The 20,793-nt window shown below is 39.9% G+C and overlaps 1 long non-coding RNA gene and 1 pseudogene across 1 annotated transcript; one reads left to right on the top strand and one right to left on the bottom strand.

Annotated features, from left to right (window-relative positions):
* The first annotated feature begins 1,533 nt into the window (after positions 1-1,533).
* LOC6043761 lies at positions 1,534-14,728 on the top strand (annotated as a pseudogene).
* Positions 14,729-14,741: 13 nt separating this feature from the next.
* Positions 14,742-19,649, bottom strand: LOC119767131. Its single transcript, XR_005277343.1, has 2 exons — positions 19,337-19,649; positions 14,742-15,232 (listed from the first exon to the last, which is right to left on the bottom strand). It is a non-coding gene; the product is annotated as an uncharacterized LOC119767131 (long non-coding RNA).
* Between the last annotated feature and the right edge of the window lie 1,144 nt (positions 19,650-20,793).

Consider the following 20,793-nt stretch of genomic DNA (forward strand, 5'->3'; position numbering starts at 1 on the left):
GTGCGCCGCCATCTTGCTGCACGAACAAGTGAATGTCTCGGCGGATGCGGTCCCATTGGCCACCTCGATCAGAACAGTGCGTGGAAGGTGGTTCCATTGGCCACCCGAACAGAACAGTGCAAAGTGAAAAACTGAAAGCCTCTGCGGATGTAGTCCCATCGCCGGCCTCGGGCAGAAGGGTGCGTGGAAGGTCCCATTGGCCACCCGAGCAAAAAAAAACTGTGGTGAAGAAGTGCAGTGAAGTAGTGATGAAGTGCCGCGCAGCTCTGAGAGCAGAGCGTTGCGCAGTAAAGGCCTGATGGAGGTCCCATTGGCCACGACAGGCAGAAGTTCGGACGGGTGGACCCGATGTCCACACCGTGAAAAGGAGCTATAAGAGTGGTCCCATTGGCCACACGGTGCAGTGTCGTGCGTTGCTCTGTGAGCAGGGTGACGTGCGAGGAAGCCCCGACAGACTGGTAACATTGGCCAAGTCGGGCAGGTGGTTCCGACGAGTGGATCTGATATCCACGCCGTGAGAAGGAACGAAGAGTGGTCCCATTGGCCACGAAGAAGCCCTGCGTCTGTGTGGTGAGCCTACAGAGCAGCGTGCTGAAGAAATCGGCGGTAGCGGTCCCATCGGCCACGCCAACCAAAGAAAAAGTGAGCGCGAATCGCGCAGAAAAAGTGACAAAAGTGACCTGCAGCAAGAGCAGCAGAGAGTGCAAGCAGTGCAGTGACGCAGACTGCAAGATCCCGAGCAGAAGAGTGCTGGTCCACCCAAAGGAAAAATATATCACAAAATCTGCAACAGTGGATTTGCTACAGAAAATGTCACATTTTATAACATTTTTTGCAGCAAGTTCCTAGATCATTTTTGCCCGCGTGTAAATATTTCAGCGATCTGCAGTTCTCACCAACACATATAAGGCTGGCCCGTCCCCGAGCAACACTCCATAGAGAAGCATATGTTTGTGCTCTTTCACTCACTTTTCATCCAGTGTCCATGGCGCGGTGGTAGCGTGTCGGATCAATAACCAAGAAGTTGGTGGTTCATTCCTCGTTCTGTTAAGGGTTTTTTTTTTGTGAAATACAACCAAAAAGCCGTCGGTAATGTCGATAATTGTCGGTAACGGGCAAAAATGTCATACCCCTATATCGCAAAAAATTCATAAGGACAGTTTTCATGCAGATTCTGATACACTTTCATGCCACCATGCATCACAATCATGCGACCGCCGGTTGGGTGTGAGCCGGCAGCTCGAAAATAGTGATCCAGGAAAAAATAAGAAGAGCCAGTGCAACAGAACGCTGCCGCCACAGAGTAAGACAGAGTTCCCACTGCATCTTGATTTTTGGTTCAACTTGGTGGTACATCGCAGGTACATCGCACGCCTGCTACCAGCAAACCTTATGGAGCCAAAAAAGGAAATGACATTTCTTCTGACTGGTCACTCTGGATTACTCTGTGCTGCCGCTGTCGTGTCGTCCAGAGCACGGCAACAGCGGAGCAAAAGATTTCTGTGCGAATCCAGAGCAACCGATCCCGACAAGATGGAGCAGAATTCGGCGCGTTTCTTGACCATCAAGCGAAACTTCGTCAAGGGGAAGATTTCGCGGGTCGTGGACAGGTTGACGGCGTTCGAGGAGAACCACCAGCTGCTTTCATTTGCACAGATCCAAGTACTACGGCGAGTTAAACAACATGGAAAGGAGTTTCATCGTGAATTTAACAATCGCAATCAGCTGGCTCGTTTTTGGTTAAAACACAATTTTTTTAGCTACCAGCTAACTATTTAGTAAAAATTTATGTACCAGCTAATTATTTAGTAAAAATTCAGGACCCATTGTTGTTGAAAATTAGGAACACCGATTGCTATTCTGCTGACAGCAACTGACTGCCTTCATTCCACTCACACACCCAAAGGAAAAATATATCTCAAAATCTGCAACATTGAATTTGCTGCAGAAAATGTCATATTTTATAACAATTTTTGCAGTAAGCCTGTAGATCATTTTTGCCCGCGTGTAAAAATTTCAGCGATCTGCAGTTCTCACCAACACATATAATGCTGGTCCGTCCCCGAGCAACACTCCAGAGAGGAGCATATGTTGGTGCTCTTTCACACACTTTTCATCAAGCGTCCATGGCGCGGTGGTAGCGTGTCGGATCAATAACCAAGAAGTTGGTGGTTCAATCCTCGTTCTGCTGAGTGTTTTTTTTGTGAAATAAAACCAAAAAGCCGTCGGTAATGTCGATAATTGTCGGTAACGGGCAAAATGTCATACTCCTATATCGCAAAAAATGCATGAGGACAGATTTCATGCAGATTCTGATATACTTTCATGCCGCCATGCATCACAATCATGCGACTGCCAGTTGGGTGCAGTAAATTTTTTGCTAAAAGAGCTCATATTTTAGCTAAATTTTATCTAAATTTTAAAGACAAATTAGATAGAAATGACACGAATTCGCTTGTCAGTTCATGTTTGCCTTGAATCCTGAGTGGTTGTATGTTTTATAAATTAACGCAAAAAGAATAAAACAGTGAGTACACCCAGAAATAAGTTTTGTAGAATCAGCCTGTACGAGGTTTTAATCAACAATTTTTTTGTTGAATATAATCAACGCCGATTTTGCGTTGAAACAAACCTTGATATTCTCGATACCACAAAAGTCTTTTATTGTTTTGAAAAATCTTCTTTGACGTTTAGCGTAGATTCAACAAAAAATATGATTTTCAAATCAACAAAACGTTTTGTTGATTCAAATATGCCTTATTTTTCTGCGTGTAGAGGTGCTGTGCCGCGAAGTGAAATTAAGTGATTCTGTAAAGTGTTTTGCAGTGATTGTTGTCATTTACGACTGAAATGTAAGTAATTCAAACAGCCACTAAAGTTGCAATTGTCGGGAACGAATCGACGCACGACGCTTCGAAAAGATCGCACGGAACATCCATGGTCCATCCGGGCCAACCAACTTTCCTCTATCGGCGCCCTTAGCAACACCTCAACGGTGATCGTAATCCAGAGACGACCGCGGAACGCCGAGTGGCGTTACCGGCTGGACGTGTTTACCGAAAACCGTCGCATCTTTTTCGACCGGCAGAGCTTAAAGCTCCAGCATTTCTACGATGTCCAGTTCTAGGTCGTGATAATGTTCTCTTTCGTTCCATTTAAATACATGGAAGGCTGTAAGAAAGTACTGTTGAAAGGGGTTAAAAGTTTTTCAAAATTCTAATCAAAATTTTGATATTTTCAGAAAAAAAAACAGTGGGTTTGTTTGGCAACTGGCAAAAACAGGTAAAATCGGGCCAACAATCTGGTGACACCGGATGGCGAGTTTTACTACTCCGCGGGCACTTTACGATGTTGAGCTAGGATCGGCCACCCGGGCGACAAAAAATCAATGAGTAAGTCTGGATTTTTTTTAATTATCACTATGATTCTTCCTTAACATTCCAACGCCCAAGGCTCCAAAAAAGTTGGAACGGTAATTTCAACTCGCTGGTTCTCGGGCATAATTCAACCAATCAAGATTTTTCTTGTTTACAGTGATTTGTTAGAATGTCTAGATGATCTTAGAACTTTGCAGAACTTAATTTGAACAAATCTGTAATTTTTACGATCAAAAACATCGTTCCAACTTTTTTTTGCGTGTATAAAAATCGCCAAAAATTCCGCGGAGGCTGTCGTTTAAAAAAAGTTGGAACGATGTTTTCGGTCGCAGAAATTACAGATTTGTTCAAATCAAGTTCTGCAAAATTTTAGGATTATCAGTATACATTTTTGTGTGGGGGTAATATGAACACCCCTATGGGATAATTTGAACATGCCTTGTGGGGTAATTTGGACACACCTTGTGGGGAAATATGGACACCTTTTGTGGGGTAATTTGGGCACGTGTTGAAGAATAAGTTTATCATTTGATTTTTTGAGCATGTGTTTTAACCTTCAACCTGGTTTTGTAATAGCTTTATATTTTTAAGTGTTTTTTTGCTCACAATATTTCATCAAAGGTTTAAATAATGATTTTGTGATAGAACTATAATTCAATAGGAAGATAATAAATAGTTCAGTGTAGTATATATAATTTAATCATTCATTCAGTAATGATTTAAACATTGATTCTGGATTAGGTACAAGTTTAGTTTTTAGTGATTAAGGTATCGTTTAGTTTTATCTAAATCAATCATTATTTGAACCAAATTAACCTGAAACCAGAGCCGTACCTTGGGTCCACGGCGCCCTTGGCGAAGCATCAATTTGGCGCCCCTCCCAAATTTACAAGAAATTTGAAATTGAGGTTAATTTTCAATGATTGCTTCAATGAGTTTTGATTTTATAATTGCAATTGGAGACCTTAATATGGTTAAATTCAGAAACACAGTTATTTATTAATTTTTATGTTTGATTTTTAAATAATATTAGACAGGTTGATTTGAAAATTCATTGTGGGAATTGCGTTGGCTGAATCTTTCTCAGATTTCATAACACGATACTGAAAGCTAGGTTTTGTTTTTTATTAATTTATTTTTCAGATAAATGCACAGAATTGAAATATAAATGTTGCTTTAATTTGTTGGCAAATTTGATATTTTTTTCTAAGCCTGTATAAATCTGATCTAGTATTATATTTATTGTATAAGCAAAGTTAGTTGATTTGGCTTTGGATTTCATTTTGGTGCAATTAGAAAAAAGAAAAAAATCTTTCTTCAAAATTCACAATTCGCAATTTTTAGTGTAAGAACGGGCCTTGACCGATCTTATGCACTAGGTTCCCGACGAACACGCACTGCCCTTACACCTACATCTCACCCATGCTCTGAGTCAGTACGAGCAACACGCTAGAACACGCTTTAAGTGTTCGTGCCAGGCATGCACACCTTCTTTTCCGGTTACGCATTTTAACTCGGCTGGGGGTGGTACATTAAGTAGGGTTTGATGTAAGTATAAGCGCCTAACCATTTTATAGTGTGCCTATCAATTTTCATTAAAGCAAACACTGTTTTATATTTAGTTTGAATTCAAAAACTAGTTGTTATTTTACTGTGTATTGTTTTCTCCTGAAATCATTCCTAGTGTTGAGTCGTGTTTATATGTTGCTATTTCTTTTGTCGCGGTGTTTTGTTACAATTTTTGGTCCTAAGCATTTTATAAAAGTTTTTCAAAAGTACAATAGTAATATTTGTGTTAAATTGAGTAAGGGCTCAAACCTCACTTGTTAGAAGAAAAGGGTGAAGATTGAAAACAATGGACAGTGATAGAAATATACTATTGAAGAATCAATAGTAAAAGAAAGATAGTAATTTATGAAGTAGATAAAAAAAATTAACATGATTTAGTAAATAGAGGTAACAAACAAGCATAGATTGTATTGAGGGCAATTTACAGGGAAGATGAGAAATTATTCAAATAGATAAATAAAAAAGGCACATGATAAACAAAACTGACATCGCTGCCAAATTAAGGGAACATAGAAAATTTGTTACAGCAGCATCAATTGGTAAAATAGAGTGGAAAAGCGTTGAGAAATAAGATAATCAAATGAGTAAAATCGAAATCAAATAGAGGATAGTAAACAGAAGCCGCGTTAGAAAATCAGTGAAACAAAATAAACAGAAGATAGGTGGTAGCTGAAATGGAAAGAAGAGAAACCCCGTTGTGCGATGTTTCAGGTACATCCACAGCAGTTGACTCAACATACTGCGAAGCAAAACAATACTGTCTACAATCACAAATTACTTCCCTTTCCCACATTGTCGCTCCGCGCCCCTTTCTTTTAGCCGTCTCGACTCTGACCCGCGGTGGTCAAAGGTTTACGATCCGTTTCCACAGGCCACCAGCTAGGTCATCATGAAAACCAAGCCAACGTGGAGGTAAGAAAATAGGACACTTGCAAGGAACCAGAGCTATACTGTCTTGATCAAGAATGATCTAACAGGACTACGGACGTAGTCAGTGACGCTCCTTCCAGGATGTTCCTCGTCTGAGCGTCAACTGAAGAGGTATCATCAGCATCATTCGCACTTGGCCTGCAAAAACTTTCTTCAAAATAAAAAAAAATAATTAGTCGATGCCCGTGTCCTCTTTTGTTTTATCTAGATAGGAATCCCAGCAAGCTTAGTACAAAAGAGCAAACCGGCATCGAAGTATTATTTTTCAACATGCAGCGGCAGAACCATATTTCGTCAAAATCAATTAAAGATCATTCAAAATCCAGCGCAATTCATGATGAAACTTATTTTAATATTTGGACAAAAATATCAAGATAAGAAATTTTTATTCATTTTAAGTGATTCGCCCATACGAGGCTTGAGAATATTTGTCATAATTTTATATTTATAATTAAACTTTGAAAAATATTTGCAACGGCCTAAAATGTAAAAATAATTTCAATTTCAAAGAAGCTCGAAATATGACCACAATTTTTGGCTGATTGTGATTTACATCCAAATTAAAATAACATATAGTTGTAAATTTTTGTAGTCTGGAAGGTATTACTTAAACTTCTTTATACAATGTTCCAAATTTTAATGCTGTATTCATTTTGAGAAGCTCTTTTAGAACTCCTTGAACTTTCTGCCACTTGAGCGCCCCTTCTTTGATAAAAAAAAATAAATTTTCAAAAACACTTCGGTAGAAATATTCATATAATTGATTTTAACGCACCCAAATCATATTTTTTTTTATATTTTAAAACAAATTATCTAGTTATTTATAGTTCTACTTTATAATTTGGCACCCATTCTGTTGCAAATACCTAATGAGAATGTTATAACTGACATGAAAATTTTGTACTACACTCAAACCCCGATGGTTTGACACCAACTGTTGTCAAACGAACGGGGTCACTTTTTAGTTTGACACTCCTTTTACACGGAGTTCACACACACTACCAAACGTTTGTTTTGATAGTGTTCGTAAGCCCGGTGTAAAAAGTGACAGTTCGTCACTTTTTAGTTTGACTTTGACCAACCAACGGGGTATAAACTAAAAAAGTGTCAAACGAAAAAGTGACCAACCACCGGGGGTTGAGTGTATCATCGATTTCGGCGCCCCCCAAGGGCTGGCGCCCTTGGCGGTCGCCAACTGCGCCAACCCCTAGGTACGGCGCTGCCTGAAACCATTCATTTTTTAATTGTACATTCCGTTGTCCTCCAAATTTAAATATTATTGTAAACCAGCATAGAAATTAGAAATGTCAAAGAAATTATTTAAAAACAATCAACATTAGAGTCTAGCCCTAGTAACATTTTTAAACTTACAGGTTTTATCATGGTTCTGAAAACCCTCATACGGCCTAAATAGGCTTTTATGGCTTCTTAAAACCTAAAATGTTACTAGGGAGTTGAACGCCAAATGTGCAGTAATCAGATTTTCATCTATTCAAATATTGAAATAAATTTATCTAAATTAAAAAAGGGGTTTTGTGAAAGTCTCATTGCTCACATTCCTTTTTGAGTGTTTTGACATTTTAAATCCCTCTAAATTTAATTAAATACCTTTAAAAACTCAACCGACCATGAAAGTTACTTTTTTGTTTCCTGACAGGTAGACTTTCAGGTATGTCCAAATTTCCTCACAAGCCATGTCAAAATTACCCCAATAGCAAGTTCTATCAAAAATTGCAATTTTTGATGATAAAAATTGATAAAATGCACAATATTTATACGTACATATCTCAGGCGTCGTCCAAGCAACCCCCTTAAACAAATATTGTCCACTTTTTTACCATATAATCCGTGCAAAACCTTATTTCCCAACCTATCTACGGAAAAGTCGGATGAAAAGACGGAGGAGGTGGGTAATTCCTGGCAATACTTAGTATTTTTAGTATTTTTATCAGGATAATAATTAATTTTTCTTAACGATTTTTAGGGATCCTGTCGAGGAAGCTAAACAGGAGCCAGCTGCTTCAACGGTAAAGGTTGAACCAGTTGTCGTCGAGTCTGAGAAAGAGACCAAACCCGAACCAGTTCCAGCTGAAGATAATTCCGAAGACCTGCCCGACACGGAACCGAAATCTGAGTCGGAATCTCAGCCAAAGGAACAACCCACAAGTTCGTCACCTGCCGCAGCGAAGGAGACAACCGACGACGCCGTCATAAGTTCCTCATCGGAACCGAAAGAAACGGCTGAAGACAGCCCGGCAGAGGCAAAAACCGTTACAAGCTCGGACGAGAAGCCTGCTGCCGAGCCGGAAAGGTTGCAGATTCCACACTGGAGGCAGCCGCCCCAGTGCCAACTTCGGCCGAACCGCAGGCCGATGAAGCGATGGAAGTTGACACCGTCGAGCCAGTTGTGGAGGCGTCCACGGTCATCGAAGTTTCCGAGACTCCCTGTGCCAAGAAGGAGGCCTATCAGTGCACCGAAAAGGAGGAGGAGAAAATGGAGGACACCTCGAAAGAGGTTCCAGCAGCTGAACCAGAGAAGGCCTCCGCCACGGAAGAGGATGAGCAAATGGACTCCGCGGCCGTCGCGCCGTCCCAGAGCAAATCCGACGGAGATGTAACGGAAGGCATGAACACAAGCAGCGAGGAACTGATCATAACTCTTGCCAAGGAGGGAGACGCAGCGGAGAAGGAGGAAAATGTCACCGATAGCGCGAGTGAAACGAACAACACAACCACGACGGTGTCGGTTCGGATAAAAATGTGGACGAGGAGGAAGTGCCGCCGACGCCGGCCGCCGATGAAACAGCATCGAGAGTTCGCTTCCCACGTCCAGCTCGGACAAAATGGCCGACCGGTTAAAGCAGCGATTGGATTTGATCTCGAACGGAAGCAGCACACCGGACGCGGCCGTCAGCTCGAGCAACGTGTACAACTCGACCCCGATCCGGAGCAGTTCGAAATCAGCTCGGAGAACGTGAGCAAGATTACGCGACCCTCGGTAGACAACAGCCACCAGGAGGACGAGGAGGAGCACAGTGGCCGTGGACGGAAAGGAAGCGGTGGCTTCTAGTACAGGTAATAAAATGGCAAATTTCCATAGAGAGCATTTAGAGCTAAAAACTCTTCACTGCCTTCCTTTGTTTGAAAAATAAAAAAATATTTAGAATACAGGTAATAAAATGGTAAATTTCCATAGAGAGCATTTAGAGCTTAAAACTCTTCACTGCTTTCCTTTGTTTGAAATAAAAAAATATTTAGAATACAGGTAATAGAATGGCAAATTTCCATAGAAAGAATTTAGAGCTAAAAACTCTTCACTGCTTTCTTTTGTTTGAAAAATAAAAAAATATTTAGAATACAGGTAATAAAATGGCAAATTTCCATAGAGAGCATTTAGAGCTAAAAACTCTTCACTGCGTTCACTGTTTGAAAAATAAAAAAATATTTAGAATACAAGTAATACAATGGCAAATTTCCATAGAGAGCATTTAGAGCTTAAAACTCTTCACTGATTTCCTTGCTTGAGAAATAAAGAAAAAATGGTTTTTGCTATTTAATTTCAATTTCTTATTTTGTTTAAAAAAGGTGACAAAATTTAAAAAAAATGTCATAGAGATTATTTAGAGCTTAAAACATTCTAATGGTTATCTTGCTTGAATATTATAGTTTATTTTCTGTTGAATTAAATAAAATGGCAAAGTTTCCTGAAATCTTTATAAGGTTAAACATATGTTAACTCATTTTCTTTTTATAAAATTAAAATAATTGTTAGAAGATTTAGTTTTTGTTTTTTAACTTGCGTACCGTAAACTGGGGTCAATCGGGAAACATGGGGCGAATTGGGACAGCAGTTATAACCATGTTGGAGCACAATATTTCGATTTTTCTGGTTGGTTTCGGTTAGAACAGACTCAGGCCAACAAAATGTGTACCGTAAACTGGGGTCAATCGGGACACATGGGGCGAATTGGGAAAGCAGTTTTTACCATGTTGGAGCACAATATTTTGATTTTTCTGGTTGGTTTCGGTTAGAACAGACTCAGGCCTACAAAATGTGTACATCCGTTTCTAAATTTAAAAGCTTTAAGTGCTCTAAAAACTGCTGTCCCTATTCAGACTGTAGTCCCGATTCACCCCAGATTACGGTACACCCATTTCCAAATTTAAAAGCTTTAAGTGCTCTAAAAACTGCTGTCCCTATTCAGACTGTAGTCCCGGTTCACCCCAGATTACGGTATTTGAAATTGTTTTTTAAATCTTAATTTGTTGTACGAAACTTGTAATTTTGTTAAACATTTGTTTTGTCAAGACAAACATAAAAATAGATGTAAAATAATTTTATTGTTTCTAATCTTAACTACTTACCAGTACAATAAAAAGAATATAATTTTATAAATTTGTATAATTTTATCTGAAATTTCTTTCAACCATCCAGACGAGAGCATTTAACATAAAAACTCTCTATGAACACTCTGCTTTACTAGTTTTCACTTCAGACGACTTCTACCAAACATGTCTCATATTACCTGTGCCTACGACGCGGTCGCTTTGTGTTTGTCGCAAGCAGTATTTATTATAAAAATAGTTTTTATTTTTTATTTCGGTATCTATTGAAGATTTGGTGTCTTCGAGAGAGTTGTTCATTTTTTGGTAGCTGAGCAACTTTGTCGAAAACAAAAATATTCTTTACCTTGTATCTTAGAAAATAAATAGTTTTTTCTTGTTTTGCACAACTAAAATCAATCAAATTGTAATGACGTCTGAGACAATAATATAGAACCTTTTGGTACCAGCAACTTTCTAGAACATGTCAACTTTCTAAAACTTATCGTCTTTGAGATATATGCAAATCAATATTATTTTTCCCCATACAGAGCTGGCTCTGTTCGCTGCATACAGAGCTTAGCTCTATTCTACCATACAGAGCAGGTAAGGAGTTTTTAATGAGCCTGTAGAGCTCGATGCGTCTCTGGCTTCTACCTCGGCGGCTGTTGCAGCGAAGGAGTCGGAGCCCAAGAAGGATTCTCCCGAAACGAGCAAGGAATCGGATACCTCGTCGGTGAAAAATGAAAGCAGTCTGAAGTCGTCGGAGGTCGGTACAGGCACAGACAACAGACGTAGCGGCTAGAACAAAATAATTTAAAAATCGTGTGTAAAAACATGGCTGCCAATCACACTAATCAACTAGCGCCATCTATTAGCCTATTGCCACTCTCTAAAGCAGCCATGATGGTTTTCTGAGAAGGTGTGTTTGAAAATGCATCACACTGAAATATAAAAAATATGTTTTTTTAATTATATTTAAAAAAAATGTGAATACGTAAAGATTACATTTTTATACTTTAACAAATTTATCTAACTTATTTATCTACGCGATTTTAAAACAGTTTAAGCTATTTTTTTAAATAATATAATCAATCTAAAACAAAAGTATAGCTTGATGCTTTTCTCAACACAGCAACCCCTGTAGTACTTGAGCTGTCAAATTCTCGATGGTTGTGTTTATAAACAAAACCAAAAAAGAAATTGTTTTTTTCTCAAAAGTATGCGACGAGACAGGCACCGACAGCAAAACCGCCCCTCAGGAGGTCTGCTGAGGTGCCATCGGAATCTCCCCGCTGTACTCAAGAAGATGTTGGTGTGGCCATTTCTGGGCAATTAGTGAAATTAAAGCAACCTCCGGGGTGCAGCAGGCTAAAAACGAGATGATTGACCTTGTCTGCGAATTGGACTAGACGAGGAGGCTGGTAACAGATGTGGTGAATTAAATATGGTTTGTATAAGAACCCAAATTTTTACCGTGGTTTATTTTTCAGCAATTTTAGTCGGAGAAAGATGAACTATCGTAACCTCGGCATGGAGATAAGCTATCGCTGGTGTGGTTGAACGGAGCAGGAAGTGAATCCGGTGGCAACTGGAAAACTCGAAACCCGAACCCGACAAGTCAGAAGAAAATTCGCGAAAATTCAGAAAAGTGTCGATGGCTTGGACGGAGGGCCTCTCCCCCGCGGTTATTTTCTTCAGTGAGCGCTTGAACGTGTCCACGAAGCGCTCGGCGAGCTCGTTGGACTGCGGGTGGTACGGCGTTGTCTTCAAGTGGAGAATGTCATTGCTGTTGCAGTAGTCTTCGAAGTCCTCGCTGGTAAACTGCCGTTGTCGGTAATCAGCATCTCCGGCATGCCGTGCCGCGAGAAAATCTCCCTGAAGATGGGGATCGTGGCTTTGGTGGTAATCCGCTTGGTAGGCACCACCTTCGGCCATCTGCTGAACTCGTCGACTACGACCAGAAAATAGAGTCCGTCCACAGGGCCAGCGAAATCAGCATGCACCCGCTGCCACGGTTGCGTTGGTATCGGCCAGCTCACCAGGCTGGTCTTGGGGTTGGTTTTCGCTGCCTTGGCGCACTCGTTGCACGAACGAACAAGCTGGGTGATGTTTTCGTCGATACCAGGCCAGTAGACGTAGTTACGTGCCACTGACCGCATTCGTTCCACTCCTGGATGACTCTTGTGCAGCTGATGGAGGATACGGTCCCGGAACTTAGCTGAAATGACCGTTTGCTCTCCGTACATGATACAGTTGGAAACAAACGATAGACTAACTCTGCGCTGGTGGAACTGCTGCACGTGTTGATCGGTGAGGTCGGTCCTGTTTGTTGGCCAACCCGTCTGTACGAATTAGATCACCTGCTTGAGCACCGGATCTGCTTTCGTATAATGCAAGTATAATGTTCACACTTTCGTCCCATTTCTGCAAATCAAATAAAAATTACACTAACAACAAACGATTAAAAACTACGTAAATCAACAAACCTGGTGGAAAGAAAATGACAGCAAGCGGAAAGCGATATTTTGACAGCGGGCAATGTGCGATATTTTGACAGCGGGCAATGTGCGATATTTTGACAGCGACGGCAGCGCCACCAATGGATTGCCACAACTAAAAAAACCGTTGCAATATTTTACACAAGGGTGGAATCGAGCCCAAACGTCTGTTGTCTGTGGTACAGGTTTGTTGCACCGGGTGGGGGATTGGCTTGCAGGGAAGTGTTATCTAATGAATATTATTCTCTTACAGCTTCCTTGGCACTGAACACCGCAGAAGAGATCAACCTGTACGCCAGCAACGCCCGCAAATTCAACGGAATCTTCTCCACGTCAGGATCCGAGCTAGACGATAAATCTGCCGTGCCAGCAAATGTGACGTCCACTGCAGCCTCGAACACAACGACAACCACCGCCGCCAACAAGCTTGACCTCACCCAGGCACTGACTTCCGAGGATGCGCTGTAGGAGGTCAGCGTATGGTTCGACGGAACGGAATTGCAGTATTTGTCGGTGGAGAAGGTGATCGAGAACAAGCTGGCAGCGCCCGGTTTGGCCTGGTCCATCCAAAGATCTGACCGGAATTGACTTGTCAAAGCAGTCCTCCAACGGTAGCGTTAAAAGTCTTGGCTCGTTCCAACTGCCTTCGGTGTGACCGGCCGCCGATTCACACTCAAGCGCAACGGACAGTTCGGGGACAATCTCCAGCCAGTCGAAGGCACCACTATTCAAGGTTAAGCACACCCTCCGAGGGGCCAAGGCACTGGCATCGTTGATGATCGAGGAATTCACCAAGATCAAGCGGGCGCTCAGCAAGGATTATGAGCTATCGGACGCGGAACTGAACCAAAGCAGTTCCCACGCGAAGACGCCCAAAACAACCACCAAAAAGGGTGGTCCAGGAAAGAAGCGAACCCGCACCGAGTCCGAAGTCGAAGCAAGCCTCCTCCAAGAGCGCCAAGGAGCAGGAACCGGACACACCCGTACCTGCCTAGCCGGAACCGCCAGTGAACCAGGACGATTGGTTGTGGTCCGACCGAAAGTACTACGTAAACAAGGTCACAAGGGAGACAACAAGTACATGGTGCTGTTCGAGGACGTTGCCTCGAAGGCCCTCTCCAAGGATGTCATCGTGATCGGCGAAAAGGACACGCTCCCGATCGTCGACCACGCCGTATACGCGTTCACCGGAGGTGACACCTACGAGGCCGGTTTCGTCGACGAGGCCAAGCGGAACGAAACCACCAACAAAGTGTCGGGGGCACCGTCGAGGTGACCGCCTCCGACCTGTATCTAAACGAGGAGCAGGCCAAGTAAATCAACCGGGCATACAAGGCCGCCGAAGGGAGCGCGGACGATCCGATGCAGTCGCCGTCGGCCAGCGGCAAGCGGGGCAGCGCGACTCACACGTCGATCCTGTAGATGCCGGACGAAGTGTCGGCCGCGAGTGGTGGCGAAAAGGGTTCGCGGTTGACGCGGAGCAAACGCAGCAACAAAATCCACGGACGGACCTCCGACCACGTCGATCTCGACCAGTGCCTCGACACCGTCCAATAAAAACCACCGGAGCGCCGACCTACACACCGGCTCCAGGACAAACCTCTTTTCCAAGTCCAGCAGCGAATGCTCCGATCTCCAACGCGGCCCGCATTCTCCCGACCAAGTCGACCGGATATGCCGTAGGTCCAAGCGCCCCCGGTGCTCCTCCACCACAAACGATTTTTTTATTTTATCTGTTTTTTTTTTCTCTAACGTTTCCAGCTCGTTCTCCCGGCAGTGGTTGGTGTGCTTTCCAGCCAGCCCGTGTTTTGGCAACTCGTCCGCGTTCCGGAAGGTCACCCTCCCGGCACTGATTAGTGCGCGTCCCAGCAGTGGCCAGCGTTCCGAAGAGTCGTCCTCCCGGTAGTGGTTTGTGCGCGTTCCAGCAGTAGCCCGTGTTTCCGCAACTCGACCGTGTTCCGGAGGGCCTTCCTCACGGCAGTAGACTTGTTTATTTTTTAATGTAAAATGGTAAAAAAAACGTTTCAAATAAAGAGTAAACTTTTCAATAAAATCAATTTTCATTTATTTTATTATTCCATCAAAAATAGTCCTCCCCGACCCGATATCCGCATTCCCGGCGATTTTCACCCAACCCAACCCATCTCAATTTTGAGATCGCCTTCTGGATCTCAAAATTGAGATCGAGTTGCTCATCTCAACGTTGCCCATCTCAAAATTGAGATCGCCTGGTTAGCGTGTACACAGCATAATTTTGCAACTTGATTTGAAACGTCAAGCAAACTGCTCGAAATAATAGACGAATCCAGTTTGAAATTGTAGTAAACCGTTAAAAATAATCAAAATCCTCCTCCATGAAAACAATCACACGTCCGTCATCTCCAAAATATTCCAACAGAATGACATTTACGAGAGACGCGCTCTCACTCTCACGTCAGACGCAAACGCATCAGCTCCCTATCCATAAACGTCAACATTTTCTCTCGTAAACAATTGCAGTGATGCCAAAAACACCTGACTGAATTCAAAAGTCTGCAAAAGAACCTTTTTGTTATCAACATCAGTTCTGCTACGAATGTTTTTGTTTATTATTAGTTTCCTGTTGGGCGTATTCTCTACATTACCCCCCTCTCTACTCTTTTGTTCTTTCAATGTTTGTATAAAGATCATATTACTAAGAATTGATATTATTTTAAAAGTAATAAAATAATGCAAATTTTGTCACACATTCAATAATAATAATTTCAAATGTTTTCAGATGTTTTTCATTAATCAACTTCCTTCTTAGCTTTTTGTAACTTCAAAACTAACTGAAAATTGAAATTTATTGCAGTTTAAACTATCTTTAAATCCCATAATATGACCAACTTCCATTTATTTTCCTTTGAAATGCAATCATCAGTTTAATTATAAAGCGGAAAGTTTCCAGGCTTACGTTTAATTTAATATCATCTCGAATCATTTATTTTTCCCTTAAATTAGTTCTCTAGCTCAATAATTCTCTAACTCGACTCATTCTCTAAATCAATTAAATTGCAACTTCAAAACCTACTGTAAATTCCGAATTCATTGCAGTTTATTCAATTATCATCTTCATTGAAATACTTTTCATGTATTCCTCCTTTGCGAGTCAATCTTCAATTCAATTGAAAAGACGTGTAAATTTCTAGGCTACCGTTCCCAAAATGTGTTGGAACACCAGTTGGAATACTCAAACCTAATGCAGAACATTCTACTGCTTCCAATTTCTACTGTTTAAAACCATTCTCATTTATTTCACCCCTCGAAATTAATTCTCTAACTCAATTCTACTCAACTTAATTGCAACTTCAAAACTTACTGGAAATTCCAAATTCCCTGCAGTCAAATCAAGCATCTTCAAATCTTCTTCATTGAAACAAATTTCATGTATTCCTCCTTCGAGAGTCAATCTTTAGTTCAATTAAAAGGCGTGTTGTTTTCTAAACCGTTCGAAACACTCAACCTCATGGCAGATTTTTTACTGCTTCCGATTTCTTCCGATATCATTCTCATTTATGTTACCCCTCCATATTAATTCTCCAATTCAAATTTTAATTTACATACTGGTACATACTGGAAATTCCAAGTAAATTTTAATCAAGTATTACCGAATCTAGAGTTTTTTTCTAAGGTCCTATAAAATATTGTGTTTCATATGAAATTGTTACTCTTGAAATTGTTTCTTCAAACCCGATTTAAAAACTCAAACCCATTGCAATACATTTTAATGTTTTCGATTTCGTTTGTTCAAAATCTTTCTCATTTATTAAACCATTGAAATTGTTTCTCGAACTCAATTTATTCTCTAGCTCAACTTAATTGCAACTTCAAAACCTACTGAAAATTCCAAATTCCTTGCAGTAAAATCAAGTATCTTCAATTCTACTTCATTGAAATAAATTTCATTGATTCCTTTTGAGAGTCAATCTTTCGTTCAATAAAAAAAAGTGTAGTTTTCTATGCTACCGCTCTTTAAAATTCGACGCCAACATTTCAAACCTGATTGAAATACCCAAACCCATGGCAGAGCATTCTACTGCTTCGGATTTCTTCTTTTTTATATTGTTATCATTTATTTCGCCCCTCGAAATTAATTCTCTAACTCTATTCATCCCAATTGTAACATCAAATTTTACTGGAAATGCCAAATGCATTTTAATCATGTATTACCAAATCATTTTTGAAATAATTTTCATTTATTTCTCCAATTTTCATTTCAATTAAAAGGCGTGTAGATTTCTAGGCTACCGATTCTCGAAAATGTAACTTCAAACCTGATCTGAATACTCAAACTTAAAGCAAAACATATTACTGTGGCCAATTTCTACTGTTTAATCTCATTTAGTCAATCCTTAAAATTAATTCTTTATCTCAATTTATTCCCTAGCTTGACTCATTCTCTAGCTTAACTAAATTTCAACTTCAAAACCTATTAGAAATTCCAAATCAAGTATCCTCAAATCTACTTCATCGATATAAGTGTAATTTATTCTTCCTTTGAAAACCCGTCTTTAGTTCATAGAAGGCGTGTAGTTTTCTAGGCCACTGTTTTTTTTTGGATTGTAACTTCTAAGCCAATTAAAAATAATCAAACCCATTGCAGAATATTTTACTGCTTTCAATTTATTCGATTTGAAATCATTTTCATTTAGGCTATATGACCCTGTTTTGGACATACTATGCTACTATTTCGCCCCTCGAAAATCATTCTCTAGTTCAATTATTCAATTAATTACTGGGAATTTTAAACTAATTGCAGTTTATTCAAGTATCATTGAATCATCCTCACTTAAATAATTTTCATTTATTGCTCCTTTGAGAGTCAATCTTCAGTTCAACTAAAAGTTGGTTAGATTTCAAGGCTATCGTTCCCAATTCTTGCATTCAGAACTGATTGAAATACTCATACACATTTTAGAACATTCTACTACTCCCGATTTCTTCTGATTGAAATCATTCTCATTTATTTACTGATTTAATTCTCTAGCTCATCTCAATTGTAACTTCAAAACTTACTGGAAATTCCAGGAACCTTGCAGTTCATTCTGCTTAATTAAAATAAATTTCATTTATTTCTCTTTTGAGAGTCAATGTTTCGTTCAATTAAAAAGGCGTGTAGTTTTCTAGACTATCGATTCTTAAAATTGTAACCTCCAAACCATATTGAAATACTCAAACCTGAGGCAATTTCAATTAAAAGGCGTGTCGATTTCCAGGCTACCGATTCTCGGAAATTTAACTTCAAATCCGATTCAAATAACTGTGGCCGATTTTTACTGTTTGAAATCTTTCTCATTTATCCAATCCTTGAAAATAATTCTTTATCTCGATTCATTTTCTGGCTCGACTCTTTCTCTAGCTAAACTAAATTGCAACTTCAAACCTATCAGAAATTCAAAATTTCTAGTATTAGTTCAATTAAAAGGCGTGTATTCTCTATTAAAATTACTCAATTACTTACTGGCAATTCAAAATTCATTGCAGTTTAATCAAGTATCAAAATCATTTTCATTGAAATAATTATAATTTATTTCTCCTTTGAGAATCAATCATCAGTTCAATTAAAAGTTGGGTAGATTTCAATGCTATCATTCCCAAATTGTGCTTTCAGAACTGATTGAAATACTCATACTCATTTCAGAACGTTCTACTACTTCGGATTTCTTCTGTTTGCAATTATTCTCATTTGTTTACTCGTTTAATTGTCTTGCTCATCTCAATTGTAACTTCAAGACTTACTGGGAATTCAAAATTCTTTAAATTCCAGTTAAATCATTTCATTCTGCTTCATTGAAATAAATTTTATTTATTCCTCTTTTGAGATTCAACCTCCCGTTCAATTAACCGTTTCTTAAAATTGTACCTTTGATACAATACGGCAATACTCAAACCCATGACAGAGCATTCTACTGCTTCAGATGTATTCTTAAAATAAACATTTTCATTTATATCGCCCCTCGTTAATAATTCTCTAGGCCAATTAATTCTCATCTCGATTGCAACTTCAAAATTAACTCCAGATTCCAATCATCATCAAATCATTTTCAATGAAATAATTTTCATATATTCCTCGATTGGGTGTTAATCTTGCGTTCAATTAAAAGGCGTGTGTAACTTCCATACCTGATTGAAAACAAAAACACCCAAATTAAACCCATTTTTATACGTGGCTTCCACCTGACCATTTATTCTAATAGATTTGTATCAACTATTCCTTCAGGGCCGAGATCATTGTGATTGGAACGAAAGCTCTCTCAATCACCTTTGTTGATCATAAACTTGTATTCGTAAAATCCAAAATCTTTCTATTTATTTTTGATTCCTTAAGCTCTCTTTACCTATTTTTTTTGTTTTAGCTATCTTTAGCTAGTTTTTTTTGTTTAGTTCTCTTTCAATAGTTGGGGCATTCGCCAACTATCGTTTTGTTGTTGTTTTAGCTCTCTTTAGCTAGTTGGGGCATTTGCCAACTTCATATGTTTGCTCTCTTTAGCTTGTTGGGGCGTTCGCCAACTTTCTTCAGCACTCTTCAGTTGGTTGGGAAATTCGCCAACCAACTCCTTCACATTACCACAATCTTCTCATTTTCATTCCTAACTTTATCCACACTATACTCACCTACCGACTATGCCATGTAGTAAACCGTTAAAAATAATCAAAATCCTCCTCCATGAAAACAATCACACGTCCGTCATCTCCAAAATATTCCAACAAAATGACATTTACGAGAGACGCGCTCTCACTCTCACGTCAGACGCAAACGCATCAGCTCCCTATCCATAAACGTCAACATTTTCTCTCGTAAACAATTGCAGTGATGCCAAAAACACCTGAATGAATTTAAAAGTCTGCAAAAGAACCTTTTTGTTATCAACATCAATTCTGCTACGAATGTTTTTGTTTATTATTAGTTTCCTGTTGGGCGTATTCTCTACAGAAATGGCCGCTAGGTGGAGCTTAGGAAAACTCAATTTTTAAGCACTAAAATGATTATTTGAGCATGAGCATGAGAGACCACCCATGGTTGTCCTTCTCCGATGCTGAACAGGACCGTAATATCCTATCATTTCAACGATCATACGCTTCAACGATCTAATGGTGTTTCCCTTATCAACAGCATGTATGAATGCGCTGAAAAGATAAAACATCAAGATCATCAAAACTAGATCTGGAACAAATAGGTAACAGACATCGGCCACCAACGGCGCCCGCCATGTCAGTTTGTAGATCTCGGGGGGATTGGGACGGGAATGTTAGTTAGCACAGGCTGCTACCAAGGGTGGGTTCTATACGAAATCCACACCCCCGCGTGTGCCGGAAAACTACTTCTACTTGTGATTTTGTTAGTGGGAAAGGGTAATGGCCAGGATTCATCATGGAAGATGATGATGTGACCCAATAATCAATGAAAAAAATATTTGAGGGTGGTGTATTATTCTCAAGGCAAACAATCGGATGCTGCGGATGAGACTATTCCCGTTTATTTGCTGTTGAGTTTAGCATAAATGATTCAATCTTAGACAGCCGGCTGTGTAAAGATAGAATCAAAATTATGTGTAATTAAAAGTTGAAATATTATACTCAGCGTAACATATTTACGTAGAGTTGACCTGAGACTATTTATACTTTTAAATTATTATAAGATGAGCGACCAATTATTACTGATGAGTTATGAGTTATCTGAAGGACTTGAACAATCGTGTTGAAACAATATTTGTCACCGTGCTTTCCGAGCTATAATGCTAAAAGGTATTTTCGCTGAAAACGAATGGTCGAATATAATTTATATTTTGCTAACGCAATTAAGAACGAATCTTCCCATGACACAATCGCGAATCATAGAACAAAGAAACCCGGCTGTGAAGTGTATCAAATACATGACTAACAAGAAAGACGATCGCGATATTTGAATTTTACAATCTAACTAAGTAGAAAAAAGCCACGTCAAACATAAACATACCACGGCGTCTTTTTCAGGGGGGTAGTATTTTTTGAGAAATAGCAAGAAAACTGTCATATACATATGAAAGTGTGGAACATCCCCGTTCATTTGCGGGGCGAACGAAAATCTTTGG

Source organism: Culex quinquefasciatus, chromosome 2 (genome assembly GCF_015732765.1).
Source record: "Culex quinquefasciatus strain JHB chromosome 2, VPISU_Cqui_1.0_pri_paternal, whole genome shotgun sequence".
In the NCBI taxonomy this organism is placed as follows: Eukaryota; Metazoa; Arthropoda; class Insecta; order Diptera; family Culicidae; genus Culex; species Culex quinquefasciatus.